Source organism: Mus pahari, chromosome 1, assembly GCF_900095145.1.
Source record: "Mus pahari chromosome 1, PAHARI_EIJ_v1.1, whole genome shotgun sequence".
NCBI lineage: Eukaryota > Metazoa > Chordata > Mammalia > Rodentia > Muridae > Mus > Mus pahari.
Window position 1 is genome coordinate 25,450,237 of NC_034590.1, and position 17,690 is coordinate 25,467,926.

Here is a 17,690-nt window from a genome sequence, read left to right on the forward strand (position 1 = left end):
ATATATATATATATATATATATATATATATATATATATATATATATATATCTCCAGAAAGAAGTTTTGTTCACTAAAATAATTTTGACAATACTTTTTTCAACATTATCATATGAGGGTAACAATTAATGTGTATCTTAAAAAATTAAAGAAAATAGGATATTTGAACTCAAGGATGGTTGTGGGATTTCTCTCTTTCTCAGTACTTAGAGATCTTGACATTCCATCAGGACACAAGCTACATTTGTTGAAGTCAGAATTATAATCTGATCTCTGCCAATCACTGCTTATTTAAGGCTTTTCTTAGCCTGTGAAGCTGTGGATCCAGACAATAGTGATATATTATAGGCCAAGTATTGAGGAATTTCCACATATAAGGAAATTCTCTTCTTTCAACCAACAACCATATGCAACTGGAAGGGGATGTTGAATAATAGGTATACTCACAGCAAAACAAGAGAGGGGTAGAAGTTAGGTCTGTATGGTTCTTACTTCCAACCTCATACTCCCAGGAATTAGACCCAGACTCAAAATATATTTACAAATATCTTGGCCATGTAGCCAAGCTCTTTTTTGACTATATCATAACATAAATTAACCCATTTATGCTGATCTATATACCTGTGTTCAGGTACCATGCATCTGTCTTGTCACCTTTTCCCAGGTGAACCTCCCTTTCCTTGGACTATCCAGAATTCTTTCTGCCTCCCAGATGTCACACCTTCTATTCTACCCTTTCCTGTAGGTCATAGGTTTTCTAATTGACAGGTGATGCATCCATATAATACACAAGGGATTCTCTCTACAGATTAGTTTATTTCTTTCTTCAGGGGATCTGAGCAGAAGTTTAAGTAATGATGCCTGCACTGAAAAATCTAGGAAAAACGGAGAAGATAAGCAGATGTATTTCAATAAGTTACTAATTTTGACAAAACACATTTTGAATGCAGTGTTATAAAATTAAAGATGTCTTCTTTTTCTCTTTTAAGTTATAACTCCAAATCATGACCTTTCAATTTAATTAACTGCCACATCTCAAGTCACTAGTACATGGAGGAGAATCATCTAAACTAATTGTTCACATTGTTGTAGCTGTATTAAGTGCACTCCCTATTTTTAGACTACAGGAAATGGAGGAAGTACACTGGAGGTCACTGAAAGTACTACGTAAGGTATTAATTATGAGTGAAAGCATTGAGTTGTGCACTCTTTTCATCTAATTTACCTTCTCTCAGACCTTTAATGTTGTAGTTTATGAACTTAAACACTACCATGTATTTAAAATGTTCCACATTTTAGGATTAATGGCAACGCAATGGAAAATACTTGACCTTTACGGGAACTTTCAACTATACTGACAGCTTTCCAAGTAATGACAGGCTTGTATTGTGGCATACATAGTTTTTAGTATGTTTTTGTGTGCTTGCTACACAGGCACTAAATTTTATTAACATGTAAACCATTATGCCCCCCAAATAAAGAGCAACTGTCAAACTGGGCAGTTTTATTTTCCTTTACAACTTACATAATACTTCTTGATGACTGCACATGGGGTAAGACTGCTCAGAAGTTCAGAAAGATCCCAGAGATGGTGTTTTCCTGACAGTGGGTAGTCTTCAGTACTGAGTGGAATGATTTGTTTGAATGACGTCACTGTCAAACCAGAAAGACTGCATTTATGCATCCATCATGCTCAGGGTTGTTGGTAACTTGTGCATACTATCCCCAAATCACCTTGCCTCCTTGTGTCACAAGGCCCAACTCGCTCACATTCACTTCAATAACTGTACCTTTGGTGATCACACCCAGGGTTGTATATAATGGGGATGATGGGTTCTTTTTCACACTGAGAATAGGCAGGCAAAATGTAGCTTTCAGCTCAGGAGGTGTGACGTGGCCTTTTTTGAAATGTAGACCCATAGGCCTATTGAACCTTTCATATTTAGGTGGTTTTCTTGTAAAGCCATCACCAACAAAGCAGACTTTAGTAACCATTCTCTTCCATGCCTTCTTTTTTCTTTTTTCCTGTTCGAATAACTTTCAATACTTCTGTTTCTCCTTGGGCATGAACTTTGGGTAGAGGGACCTCCCATTTTCCTGCCTTTTCTTTCCGTTTCTGCTTAGTCATGTTGGAAAGTACTTTTGCTCTTTTGCCGATTAGGCCATCTTCTGCTACACATGCAGGTAGAGACAGGAGCTCTGGGAGAACTGGTTAGTTCACATTGTTGTTCCACCTATCAGGTTTCAGACCCCTTCAGCTCCTTGGGTACTTTCTCTAGCTCCTCCATTGGGGGCTCTGTGTTCCATCCAATAGCTGGCTGTGAGCATCCACTTCTGTATTTGCCAGGCACTGGCATATCCTTACATGAGACAGCTATATCAGAGTCCTTTCAGTGAAATCTGGCTGGCATTTGCAATAGTGTCTGGGTTTGGTGACTGATTATGGGATGGATCCCCGGGTGGGGTAGTCTCTGGATGGTCCATCCTTTTGTCTTAGCTCCAAACTTTGTCTCTGAAACTCCTTCCATAGGTATTCTGCTCCCTATTCTAAGGAGGAAAGATGTCTTCTAAAAAAAAAAAACAAAAACAAAAACAAAAAACTTGCCAGCAAAAATAAATATCCTATCCCAATCTAATTTTTCCTGGTGATACTTTTAAAACTTCATAGGTAAGTACTTCGAAGTCTGGGTGTTGTTGTTGTTGTTTTGACTTCTTGATTGTTAAAATAGGCTTTCCCCACTGATTCTCCATAAATAAGATTTTCATTGGAAAACTCTCGACCTTCTATTTGAAAGTGATTATGTTGCCTAGCAACCATATTACTTTACCATCAGTTAGAAAGATACTAACTCACACAACAAGGCTGAAAATAGAAGCTGGAAAAATTTGGAATCACTAGTATAATACCCAGGGGAAGTTAGATCCAGATATTGAAGTTTAAAAGTACCAAGAAAATTCTTTTGTTTAATTTCCCTTGCTAAAACATGTGCATACCAGGACCTTCAAAGGGAGCTTAATCCTTTGAATCTCACAAATTTTGTTGGTTTAGCAATGAGAAAGAGTGACTCATGAGAAACTCTGTGCTTACATGGTGCTGAAAAGAGATTAATATATTTTGATAGGAATAAAAAGAAATTTAAATAATGTAGCATAAGCAAAAACAGGAAATAGTTTATGAAACAAAAATGACTGGTAGAAGTAACTTCCTCAATGTAGAGACTGATAACTACCCCTTAGAGCCCATCACTCTGGATAATATATTTTCACCCAACTAGTCTGCTAGAGTTACAAAACACAGAATTTGGAGATAAAAACTAAAGGTTTTCCTGATGATGTCATCTGAGACAAGTTTCTGATTAGTTCATAGTTTATTTTTCTTATCAGTACTTCCAGCACACTATGTCATTGCTATGAAATACCTGAGGATGGTTAACTTTTTGAAGGAAAGAGATTTATTTTGCCTATTATTGTCATAACAGGCTGAGATCAGTCAAATGGTAAAGACCCTATTCAAGTCAGAGTTATAACTCACCACTCTACCACATTGTATGAGACAGAATGGGTTCCCCATACTCAGGGATCTAGGTCCTGAAAGGCTATTTGGTTATAGAGGGTAGTATCATACTCACGCAGATACTAAGTGGACTCAATGCGTTTAATAAGGATGGAAAGAAGGATTAGGGTATTTGGCAAGTGGAAATTGATAAAGAATGTGGCCTGTTCTTAGTCAGTGAGAACTATCATAAAAGAAGCAGAGTCTTGTTCTATGAATATAGAAAAACCTCAGAGAGTTGCATGTAGAAAGACTCCTACTTAAGGAAAAAAACCTGTTATATTACTTGTTTATTTTAGGAGGGTTAAAACAGCAAGAAATAAACTAATGAGAATTTCGGGAAAAAGTCAAACTCTTTTCACTGTTAGATTTTCATACAATTTTTAAAATAATATATTTTCATGTTGGGTGGCGAGGATATCAAGAGCTCCCTCCACCTTCCTCCACATTACAGGCCAAAGAAAGGATACCTGAGAGGAATGCCAGTGAGAGATTATTTTTTTATTAGATATTTTATTTATGTATATTTCAAATGTTATACCATTTCCATGTTTCCCCTCCAGAAACCCCCATCCCATCATCCCTCTCCCTGCTTTTATGAGGGTGCTCCCCCATGCACTCCACCCATGCACTCTAGCCTCCCTACCCTGGCATACCCCTACACTGGGGTATCAAGCCTTCATAGGACGAAGAGCCTCTCCTCCCATTGGTGTCTGACAAGACCATCCACTGCTAAATTTGTGGCTGGAGTTATGGGTCCCTCTATGTGTACTCATTGGTTGGTGGTTTAGTCCCTTGGAGTTCTGAGGAGTCTGCTCAGTTGATATTATTGTTCTTCCAGAAGTTACAAGAGCAGAGAGCAGATTCAAAGGGTTAGAGAGTTGAATTGGATTAGGGTACATGATATAAAACTCACAAAGGATGAGAGAGAGAGAGAGAGAGAGAGAGAGAGAGAGAGATTTGTATTCATATGAGAGATGCAAATTTTAAGATAGGTTCAAAACTTTGGTCCACAAGGACTTGGGATTTTGAGATTGCAGGTATGGAACTCAGAAGCATCATGACTCCTGGCTCCACATGGCCCAGTAGTATGGTCATGAAACCCTGTGTCACTCTAGCAACCAAGATTCTGAGTCCTCCAACACAGAGAACCACAATAGCAGCCTCAGAGCAGCCTGATGTAGAGAAGATGTAGAGCCTGCATTTGTAGAACCAAGAGGAACATGGCATTGTGAGTATTCACCAGAAGATTGAAGACGGAGGAACTTGTTGGGTGTCTAGTGTTGCAGTGGCCACTCTGGAATCTGTGACCCTAAGTTGGTACAACACCAGACAGAAAAACTGGGCCCTACCTGACATTAAAGTAGAGCTTGAGGCAAGGTGACACTGATCAGTCTATGATGTCTTTGGTGCTTAAGTATTACATGTGCAAAGGTTAGTTTGGTGCTGGTACAGGCTCCATATCTATGGCTATTTATTTACCAAGATGATGTATTGAGCCTAGAAACTGTGTCCACTTGACCATACCTACAATCTGAATCTACAGGACACATTTGGCATTGGCGTGTGCCTTCAGACACAGTCTGTAAACAGTAACTGGAGACTGCACTTTTCAGCACTAGGTTTTACTGGACTAGCCTTTGATTAGACATCCAACAAATACCTGCTGTCCACAGCCCATGCGTCAGCCCCATGGAGTGTTGGTCTTTTGATCCCCTCCCACCTAAGGATTGTAAGAGCTAGCACAGGCTGAACAGTTTCTGACACTTTCAAATGATTCTTTCACCTCACTTAGGGTACACAGGTTTGACACAATCCTTGAACCCCTGGGAAGATGTGTTTGTTTCATTTTATGTCTTTTCATAGTGTCATCTCTTTTTAAAGTTGGATTTATCCAGGTATTGTTTTGGAATAAGAAATTGCTATATAGATTTGGCTGTCCAGCTATGGGCTTTGTAAGCCAAGCTTGCCCCAAGCTTACAGCAAACTTCTGCCTCAGCCCCAAGCTCTGTAATATAAATGTCTATCATGACACCTCGTTTTGGAATATTTCCCCACTTTGATGGTTTTTGCAAACAATTGAGAACTAATACATTTTATTCTACCAACTTGCTAATGTGCTTTTCAAATATTAAACTTTAAGCAAAAGGTTCAGTCTGCCTAATTGTAAGTGTGAATTATGATTCCAAAAATGGTTGAAGCTGAAATAATTTATATTAAGTGGTGAAAAATATTCGTTCAAAATGAGGGATTTTTCTGTAAAAGGAATTGCCTTTATGCATATATAAATATAAAAATACGCAAATATTAGATATAAAAATCATACCAGAGAGATTCCACATAATAAAGGTGAATAAATGATCATGAAACAAAAACCCAAACATACACACACATACACACACACACACACACACACACACACACACACACACAAATACACAAAAACAAATGAAAACAAAAATTAAATCAGCAGTTCTTATCCTGTGGGTACAGACCCTTTGAGATTTGTATGACTTTTTTAGAGGAATCACATATCAGATATTCTGTACATCAGATATTTTCACCATATTTTATCACATTAGCAAAATTAAAGTTGTAAAATAGCCACAAGTACAATTTTGTGGTTAGTAATTACCCATCAAGAGGAAGTATGTCAAAGGTATGTCAAAGGCCACAATATTTGACAACCACTTTTATACATAATAAAAATGGAGACATTAATGTAACAATTTAAGTAGCAACTTTCAGAGAACAAATAAAAGCTGTTGTTTGATGACTTATTATCTCCCCATCACATATATTGGGGTACCTTAAACTGAACTTCTGAATCTAATAATGGGATTCCTTGAACAAACATACACCACACTAGAAGCAGTGACTCAATAAAATGTGGCATGTGAACTTCAGTGGGAATTATGATGCCCATGTAAAACTACAGGTATGCGTTTAAAGTCAGCTCTCACTAATAATACCTGTGATTATTTTGCTGTGAACTTAGATGTGCAATAAGGAGTGAAAACAATCCCTTCTTTTTAGTTTTTTCTTAGATCAGTGCTACGATATCTCTGGTTATCAGGTCTCTGTTCTTCCAGAGAAGCTAAATTCAGTTCCTAGCAACCACACGAGGCAGCTATCAATTGCTTATATCCAGCACCATGGAATCTATTGCCCTCTTCTTGCCTCCTCAGGGAATGAACTCAAATGCATATACAAGAGATAAGTAAAAATAAATTTATGAGGTAAGAGCCCCATTAGGCTCGGAACTTCCCATGCCCTTGGTTGCAGCAGGAAGATGCAAGCCACTGGCACTCCCCCTGCCTACTGTCAGGTGAAGGGAGACTGGGGGAGAGAATATGGGGACAGAAAACTGGAACTGGTGAGCATGTTGAGAATGAACTAGGAACCCAGTGCAATGGAAACTCTTAGAAATCTATAAGCATTATTCTAGCAAAATCTCCAAGTAATGGGAGATATAGAACCTGAACTGGCCATCTTCTATTACTAGGAAAGGCTTCCAGTGGAGGAACCGGGACACTAACGCAGCCACAAAACCCTCAACCTAAAATCTGTCCTTCCTGTAAGATGTGCTGAGTTAACGGTGATTCAGAACATGTAAAATTTCTCAACCCATGATCATGAGAGACATGTGTCATATCAGGGAGCCCATGTCTGAAACTACTTGAAAGACCAGGAATAAGAAGGTGGATAGACCAGAGACCTAAGGTAGAACCAAATAAGATTGGAAAATAAAATAAAATGTTTTAAAAGTCAATGAAATGATTCCTAATGATACTCTGCTACACTTGTAGAACAGAGCCTAACATAATCAACATCAGATAGGCTCCACTTAGCAACTAATGGGAACAGATGCATAAACTCACAACCAAACATTAAACTGAGCTTAGGAAATCCTATGGAAGTGGGTGGGTGAATCACTTTTCTTCTACAGGATTGTCTTGTTCAGCATTAATGTGAGGGGATATGTCTTGTCTTACTGCAACTTGATATGCCATGTTTGGTGGATAACTCTTGGAGGCCTGTCCTTTTCTGAAAGGGAATGGAGGAAGAGTGGATCTTGGGGAAAGACTAGATATGGGAGAGACTGAGAGGAAAGGGGGGAAACTGTGTTTGAGATATAAAATATGAGAGGAATAAATTTAAAAGAAAGAAAAATAAAATGACCTCCTTGCTCATGGATAGATATCAAAAGCTAATAAATTTCTCCATGTATTTTTAATGTTTTGGACACCTTCTTTAACTAGTTAAAATAAAAATTTTAAGTAACATAAACCTGTGTTTTTAAATGTTAGTGTCATGACTGTGAACGTGATTACAGCTACTCCAAATCTTCCTGAAGTACTTTCTGCACCCGTGAGCAAAGAGAGCCTGCTCTTCTTCTCTCATTGTCCTGCCAGCAAAGCCCTCTGTATAATAATGTTGCGAGATGAGAGACAGGAGGGCAGATGTCAACTGTCTGCCTTTGCAGATGCATCTATTGGAGCCAAACATAATAAAAGCTTCCTGCTGAGATTTCTATGAAGACTTGAATCTCTCATAATGTATGTGTATACTTGCTAGTGTGGTGCCTATTCAAGCAAATATTGAGAAAGTGTTATTGAGTGCTTTCAGGTTTTTTTCTCAGATGTTTACAGTGTAAGGGTAGAACAGTGCTTTAACTGACAAATCTAGGATAGCAATCATGTTGGGAAACCCATTAAATGTCTGAAAAATTTTAGGTCACACATACCGTTAATAATTTTATTTTTTGCTAGGCTCTAACAAAAATAATGCCATACATTATTTACATTATATACATCTTAGTGGATGTATACTCAACTTATTTTATTTTCAAACAGTAAAGAAAAAAAAAACATAAGAAATGTAATCAAAACCCAAATCCATCTTTAGTGCTGATAATATTCATATAAAAAATCCTCCACTTAATTACTTGACGGTAAGACTCTATAAAACATCCATGTTAGTTTTCTGAGTAACTTTTAGGAAGAAAATATTTTAAGCATCAAAAATATCTATGCTTTTTACAGTCAGATATGTTATAGAAATAGAAGATTAAATGTATTGCATTATTTTTGCTGTTTACATTTTAGATGAACACTTTTAAAACCCCTTTTTCTTGTGCTGCGTAAGTAAATCAAGTTCCTTTACATGTTAGTTTCATTTCATTTGATCTACTTTACTTTGTATTATTTATGTTAATGAAATACTAAAAACTATCTCATAAAATATAAAAATGAATAGAAATTGGAAACAAACTGTCATTTTATAGCCTGTGCAAATTAGCAATCACATTTTATTAATATTAATGTATTGCAATTTATTATTCTCATTGCTTTCTCATTTCTGGAAAATTCCCTTCATTATTTTTTTAAACAATGTATACTCAGAATGGCTTTTCTAAACCTCAAGTACTTCTCTATTTGAGCATCTTTGAAAGTGTGTTTCCTCTGTGAGTATTTTAAAGTACAACAGAAAACACATGAAAGTGACAGTTGTCATGTTTCCTGGGGAATACTTTGCCCTGTGCTACACTATCCAAAACCACACTTTCTTCCTCCTACAACAAAGTCTTCTTAAGAGATTAACACATCTCTCTAAAGTGGGAAGCAAAGCATAGAAACATTCACTGAAAACCTTTAATGTAAGCAGAAATGATAAGGAAACTAAATCTTGCACAAGAAAACCAGATCTATGAGAGACAGGAACATTGTTGGTTTGAACATGTGTGTGTGTGTGTGTGTGTGTGTGTGTGTGTGTGTGTGTTGGGGGGTAGGGAGTGTAATCTGTAAGAAGGGTATTTGTCACCTAGGACAATCAGCCTCTGTTCAATTTTTCATGAGGTTTATCAATTCATTTCACAAGACAAAATATGGCCCATTTGCCTTAAGCCTGAGAGTGACCTCTATCATCATATATTTTTAGCATGAATCAGAACACATGGTTTACATAGTTTGGCTCCCCACCCCCATCCTGCCAGGATCCATAATCTTCACTGATATCACAATGTAACCTTTAAGAATTATCTGTCATGAGTTGGTTCAAATGCATGCCCACCTGTTTTCTCACATGAGAGACTTTTTCAATACTGACTTTTCCCAGATTGTTTTACACTAATTGCAACTATACATCAAGTTTAACTAGATGAAAATTGTTCCAAATTTTAAGCATAATTGAAGGGTCTGCTATGAATGCTTCTCTAGATACCTATGAATTAAGTTTAATTCTTAAGTCTAATTCTTTGGAGTATTTTCCTTATGTAAAAGTTGAGAGGAAGGTCACTGGAATTAGAAGGGTTGGGCATGGGAAAGAGAGGGATGAGGTAGGGAGAGGACAGAGGGAGAGAATAGTGGGAGAGACAACTGGATTGAGGGTTTACATCTCTGGAAAAAGCTAGAAACTTAGGACAATTTCAGTCTACCCAGAAAGCCTTAGACCCACAATTTGTTTTGCAAACAGATGGGAAGGGATAAAATATGGAACAGACTCTGAGGGAAAAGCCATCCAAAGACTGCTCCAGCTTGAGATTCATGACATGAGAGAGAGCTTCCCTTTGATACTACTCATGATATTCTGCTATACTTCCAGACAAGAGACTAGCATAACTGTCATATAAGAAGCTTCTCCCAGGAACTTATATCAACTAGTGGAGAACCTCACAACTAAACATTTAGTGGATCCTGTGGAATGCTGTGGAAGATGGGGAGGAAGGATTAAATGAGCTAGAGGGGGTCTAAGACTCCATAGGAAAACCTGCAGAATCAGTTGAACCTAGTGGCCCATAAAGGTCTCATAGAAGGCCCAGAGAGGCTCATAGAGTCTGAACTGCCAAACAGAGAGCATGCTGGTAGGGAACTCGGCACACATGTAAAAGTTATACAGCTGTCTCTTCATGGGGACTCCTAAAGCAGAAGCACAGCCTGTCTCAGACTACACTTCCTGCCTCTGGATCTCCTTCCCCTAACCCGGCTGCCTTGTCTTGCCTCAATAGAGGAATATATTCCTAGTCTTACTGCAACTTGATATGCCAAGACTGGTTGATCTCTGGGGGTGGGGTGGGGGACTTAATTTTCTGAACAGAAGTAAAGGAGGAGTGGAATTGGAAAAAAGGAGACATGAGAGGAAGATTCTAGGAGAAAAGGAGGGAGGAGAAGCTACAATAAGAAGGTAAAATAAATAAATAACATATTACTAAAAAAAAGTTTGACAGGCAAAAGTCTCCTGTAGGTTCATGTGATTGTGTACTTGGTTTCCATTTGTAGTTAATAGTTGGGCTAGTTATGGGACATTTAGAATGTGTAAACTTGCTAGAGGAAATATGTCACTTCTGATATATATATATATATATATATATATATATATATATATATATATATCAGAATCAATTGATTTGTAGAGGGACAGATGATTTATTGATTGGTGGGTAGAATTTAGAGAGAAAGAAAAGTATGATTATAAGAAAGGGCAGGGAAAGACATATGTTTTTGATTTTTTTAAAGGTCTCACTCTGTATTATAGGCTAGGATCAAACTCCATGTAGAGCCCTGGATGGCCATGTGTTTATGACAATCCTCCTATTTCACATATGTACACACACACACACACACACACATATATATATACATATATATATATACATATATATGATTATATATATATATATATATATATATATATATATATATATATAATTCCTATAGGTTAATAAAATGCAATCAGCTAATTTTCTCCTTCTATTGCCATGCTATGCTGTCCATTATCTACGATGACAGACCCAATATCTCTGGAATTATAGACCTTAATACACTCTCTTCCTGAAGTTTATTTTGGTAATGACATATTATCACAACAAGAGAAGGTAATATGTATATTTTGGTAATGACATATTATCACAACAAGAGAAGGTAATATGTACATGTTATGAAAGTGAAACTGTCCTTAGTTATAAACATGTGACTAACAAAGAAAGTATGAACTGAATCTTAGCATTAACTTAAAATGGCAGATACATAAACACATTTCAGTTTTTACTTGTAAAACAATAATACATACATTTTTTAACTAAAGATATGTTGTCCAGAATAATGGCACAATGCCTTTTTTTTTTTTCAATCTCAGAGCATAGAGATGTGAAATAGGAGGATTGTCATAAGCACATGGCCATCCAGGGCTCTACCTGGAGTTTGATCCTAGCCTATAATACAGAGTGAGACCTTTAAAAAAATCCAAAACATATGTCTTTCCCTGCCCTTTCTTATAATCATACTTTTCTTTCTCTCTAAATTCTACCCACCAATCGATAAATCATCTGTCCCTCTACAAATCAATTGATCTCTAGGTTACACAGTGAGGTCCTGTAACAGGATGTAAAATAAAGAGTACCTATAGAATCAATAAAGGAAAATAACTTAGGGTTTCAATAGAACATAATATCTGGAAAACATTTATCATAGAAATACTAAATTTCATCAAAGACATTAATGGTTCCACATTTTCTAATGGTAACATGCTAGCTTTTGACCCAATTATTGAGTTAAAAAAAATTACTGTAAGAGTGCCAAAGACAGTCATTAGTTTGAAACAGGACTTACATTCACTTCATCCAAATTTTTTCATCCACATTGCCCATACATGTATCTACAGATATGTGCACAAACATAAACAGGCACACAGAAACACATTACTGATGACAGATAGCTATGCATTATTAATGTATGCATTTTTACAGGTATAAGAAAACAGAGAGATGTTGTAAATATCCATATTTGAAAATACTCATATGAAGATGAACTGTCATGAGACAGATTGTACAGTCACATAACCCTTATTCCTGTGTGTTCATGTTCTCTGAGCACTGTGTCTACTTCACCTCACAAGCTTTCCCAGGCCTGAGACAATTTTCATGGAATAAATAGAATAAACAACAGCTTGGCAGATCCTCAGTTGCTCATTTAAATCACTACTTCTGTATCTATAAATAATGGCCAACTCCTATTATCATAATACTATCATGAAGCTGGGTGTGGTGGCGCACGCCTTTAATCCCAGCACTTGGGAGGCAGAGACAGGCGGATTTCTAAGTTCGAGGCCAGCCTGGTCTATAGAGTGAGTTCCAGGAGAGCCAGGACTATACAGAGAAACCCTGTCTCGAAAAACAAACAAACAAACAAGAACATAATACTATCATGATATAGCCTCACAGATGGCTATAACTGCCTGAGAGTATGTACTTAGGTAAAACTAGATTAGTAATTAACAAGAACTACAAATGCCTTAGGATGGAGATCTTATTGCTGGCTGTCCTCTCTGTGATGGCAGTCAAGTCTCAGCATGGATATAACATCACAGTGACCAGGATGCACTGAGGCTGTTTACTGAGACAGGTAACTTCTCTCATGATCATCGTTGTAATATTGAAAGTATTGTGGGTGAGGAAGAGAACTAGAAACTTCTGTGCACTTATTTGAAGCAATACATTTTTGCTCTCCAGTCAGTCGAGAATGAAAACAAACTTCTGTTTGCTATGTACCAATAAAACACTAATTTCAAGTATTATTTAAAAAGAAGGATTTTGGTGTAATCACTTTGGTGTTTACACTAACCACTAGTGGTTTGTTTTTTGTTTTTGTTTTGTTTTTTTTCAGTCCAGATTTTATCCCTATCCTTGTCCACCCTCTGACTATTCCACATCCCATACCTCCTCTCTGCATCTCCATGAGGATATCCCCACCTCCACCTCCATCCCCACACTTCACCCCACCAGACCTCCTCACTCCCTGGAACCTCCAGTCTCTTGAGGGTTAGATGCATCTTCCCTGACAAAGTCCAAATCCAGCAGTTTTCTGCTATATATGTATTGGGGGACTTATGTCAGCTGGTGTAAACTGTCTGGTTGGTGGCCCAGTGTCTGAGAGATTTTGAGGGTCCAGGTTAGATGAGACTGCTGATCTTCCTACAGGGTTGCCCTCCTCTGCAGCTTCTTGCAGTATTTCCCTAATTCAAACACAGGGCAGATTCTGTTAATTTTTGGGGTGGAAATACCTGCATCTGGCTCTTTCAGCTGCTTGTTGGGTCTTTCAGAGGGCAGTCATGGTAGGCCCCTTTTTGTGAGCACTCCATAGCCTCAGTAATAGCTTCAAGGCTTTGGGATCTCCCCTTGAGCGGGATCTCAATTTGGGCCTGTCTCTGGGTCCCCGTTTTCTCCATTTTTGACCCTGCATTTCCTTCAGACAGGAACAATTATGGGTCAGAGTTTTTGACTGTGGGATGGCAACCCCCCCCCACTTCCTTGATGCCCTGACTTTCTCCTGAAGGTGGGCTCTACAAATTCCTTCTCACCACTGTAAGACATTTCATCTAAGGTCCTCCCTTTAAATTCTGAGATTCTATCACCTCACGGGTGTGTAGTATATTCTAGAGGGTCCCCTCACCTCCAACCTCCCGAGGTTGCCTGTTTCCATTCTTTCTGCTGGTCCTCAGGACTTCAGTCCTGTTCCCCCCACCCAATAACTCAATAACTAATCATGTTCCCGTCTTCCCCTCCTTGTCCCTTCCCCAACCAGAGTCATCCTTACCCCCTCCTGTGATTGCTTTCTTCTCCCACCCAAGTGGGATTGAGTCATCCTCAATTGGACACTTCAGCTTGTCAGCCTTTTTGAGTTCTGTGGATTGTATCCTGGGTATTATGTAGGGTGTTTGTTTGTTTGTTTGTTTGTTTTTAGCTAATATCCACTTGTTAGTGAGAACATATGATGCATGCCTTTTTGTGTCTAAGTTACCTCCCTCATGATGATAAAACTCAGGATGTCCTTGTTCTTAATAGCTGAGTAGTATTCTATTGTTTAAATGAACTACATTTTTTGTATCCATTCTTCTGTCGTGGACATCTGGGTTGTTTCCAGCATCTGACTATCACAAACAAGACTGGTATGAACATAGTGGAACATGTGCCCCTGTGGCATGGTGGAGCATCTTTTGTGTATATTCCCAAGAGTGGTATAGCTGGGTCTTCAGGTAGATCTGAATTTTCTGATGAATCTCCAGATTGATTTCCAGAGTGGTTTTAACAATTTGCAATCCCACCAGCAATGGAGGAGTGTTTCTCTTTCTCCTTGCCAATATGTGCTGTCACCTGAGGTTTTGACCTTAACCCTTCTTATTGGTGTAAGGTGGAATCTCTGGGTCGTTTGGATTTGCATTTCCCTCAGCACTAGGACTTTGAACATTTCTTTAAGTGCTTCTCAGCCATTTGAGATTCCTCAGTTGTGAATTCTCTGTTTAGCTATATACCCCAGTTTTGATTGTGATTTTTGTTTGTTTGTTTTGTTTTGGTGCTTATTTCCTTGTGTTCTTTATATGTTTTGGATATTAGCTCTCTTTTTTTATGTGGGGTAAGTGAAGATTTTTCCCAATGTAGGTTGCCAATTTGTCTTATTGACTATGTCTTTTGCCTTATATTATCAAGCTAGGGGTTCTTAATTACATAATAGATTATATGTCTTTTTGGTGTGTCAAAATCAAAGACAGGGTTGTAAAATCCACTGAACATTTCATTTTAAATTTTATTTCAAGAATTTTGGTCTTACGTCTTTTCCTTCAACTTCTTGACAAAATTGGTATAGAATTTTTTGGAAAGAAGTAAATGAAAAGTGACTTTTGCACCAAATGAGTGGATAGATTTTTTTTTTTTTAAATCTGGATTTCAACAGACTCGTTCATTGACTGAAATCAATTTATTCACAACAAATAGGAAAATAACAGATGAATTTTGAAACATTTAGGTCAGGGAATAAACTTTTAAAGTTAATCTAAATTCAACTGAAAATCATTTTGAAAGCATTTCCCTTTCTGCATCAAAAGCTTATATTCTCTACAAAGAATAGTGAAATAAAATACATGACACCCTTGAACTCTGTTTGAGAATTACAATTCTTAACTGACTAAGGGTCACTTGCTTGTCTAAATTCAACATTTATAGTACTGCCCTGGGCTGGATAGATTACTCAATGGTTAATCATTGATTCTTCTCTTACTACAGGAATCTATGACAGATAGCTCAGGGGAATCTGATGTTCTCTTTGGGCATCTTGGGCATTATCACATGTATATATCCATTTATTGACCATACGCACACACTTAATTCAAAATAATACACAAAAATACTTTAAAGGTATATGCATAGACTAAAGATGTAGCATAGTTGGTAGAGTTCTGGCAAAGTCCTGGGTTTGGTCTCCAGAAGTATATGCATTGGACATGGTGGCACACACTAATACTCACACACTGGGGAGGAGATGGTAAAGATTAGAAGTCTAAAGTCACCCTCAGCTATAGGATCATTTTGAAAGAACACAAAATGTTCAATTAAGGTATGTCATAAATCCCAGCTTTGGAGTTTCGCTACCTGCCCCAATGCTTTGTGTTCCTGAATGAAAGACACACACACACACACACACACACACACACACACACACACACAGCCTTTATATTTTGATATGCCTTAATCAGCTCAATGGCTTGGCTACTTGCACCCTCCATGCAGTAGATCTACCTCCCGCTGAATAATCCTGAGTTATTAACTTAATAAATTCTATATCCTACCTTTGCTGCCCTGAACTTAGATTGCTGCCCACCAGGGCCACACTCTCCCAGCTCCTTCACATACCACTTATGCCTCTGTATCCTCCACTTTCTCAAGAACAGTGTCTTGCTTATCCTTCTCTTTCTTCCTGACATAGCAGATATCATTCTCTTCTTACTTGCTCCCCAACCCAGGAAATTCTCAAGTCTTACATCTGGCCTGTCCAACCATTGGCTGCCAGAATCTTTATTTACCAATCAGAACCAGTTTGAGGCAGGTTCCCAGAATCTATGTGCAAGTACTCTGCCTCAAAGAGTATTTGGGGAGCATGATCTCTATTTGTAATACAAGCAGATACAACAAAACCCCAATATTCAGCAATAGAACTAAGGTAATGAGTAAATTGGTCCATTTTATATATTTCGTTTCTTTTTAATATAATATCCTCATATTTTTTGGCTTATTGTGTGATATATTTTACTTTTTGATTATTGGTTATTTTATTTATTTACATTTTGAATATTATCCCCCTTCCCAGTTTTCCCTCCACAAGCCCCCTCTCCCATACACACCTCCTCCTCTCTGCTTCTATGAGGGTGCTCATGTACCCACCTACCCACTCCTCCCTCAGTTATCTAGCATTTTCCTATGCTGGGTCTTCAAGACTCCACAGGACCAAGGGGAGTCCCCTCCCATTGATGCCAGATAAGCCAGTCCTCTGTTACATATGCAGCTCAAGCCTTGGGTGCCTCCATGTGTACTCTGGTTGGTGGTTTAGCCCCTGGGAGCAATAGGGGTCTGGTTGGTTGATATTGTTGTTCTTCCTATGGGGTTGCAATCCCCTTCAGCTCCTTAAGTTCTTCCCCTAACTCTTCCATTGGGGACTTGACACTCAGCCCCGATGATTGGCTGCATGCATCTGCATCTGTATTGGTCAGGCTCTGGCAGAGCTTCTCAGAGGAGAGCTATACTCCTCTGAGAGAGATTCTTGTCAGCAAACACTTCTTGGCATCAGCAATAGTGTCTGGGTTTGGTGTCTGCTGATGGGATAGATCCCCAGGTGGGTCAGTCTCTGGATGGAATTTCCTTCAGTGTCTGCTCCACGCTTTGCTCCTGCATTTACTTTAGACAGAAGGCTTTCTGGATTAACATTTTTGAGATGGGTGGGACCATCCCTCAATCAGGAGCCATGCCTATCCACTGGCCTCTACATGTTCTATCTGCTTTTTGTTGTGTATTTTAGGTAATGTCATCCCCATGGGTCCTGGGAACCTCTTGCATCCCTGGCATCTGGGACTTTCTTGTGGCTACCCCCAGTTTTTCCTACCCCACTGCTACACACCTACTTTCAAATTCCTGACCCTCTGTACTTCTCCCCCTGTTCCTCCCACACCTAATCCTGTCCCCAATTTTCTTTCCCTCTCCTCTCTCCCTCCCAGGCCTCTCCCTCCCTCTATTTCCCGTGATTATTTTGTTGCCTTTTCTAAGTAAGACTGAAGCATATACTTTGGTTTTCTTTCTTCTTTGGCTTAATTTAGTCTGT

The 17,690-nt window shown here is 38.4% G+C and overlaps 1 pseudogene; it reads right to left on the bottom strand.

Moving 5' to 3' along the window:
- Positions 1–1,655: 1,655 nt before the first annotated feature.
- Positions 1,656–2,817, bottom strand: LOC110336518 (annotated as a pseudogene).
- Positions 2,818–17,690: the final 14,873 nt, after the last annotated feature.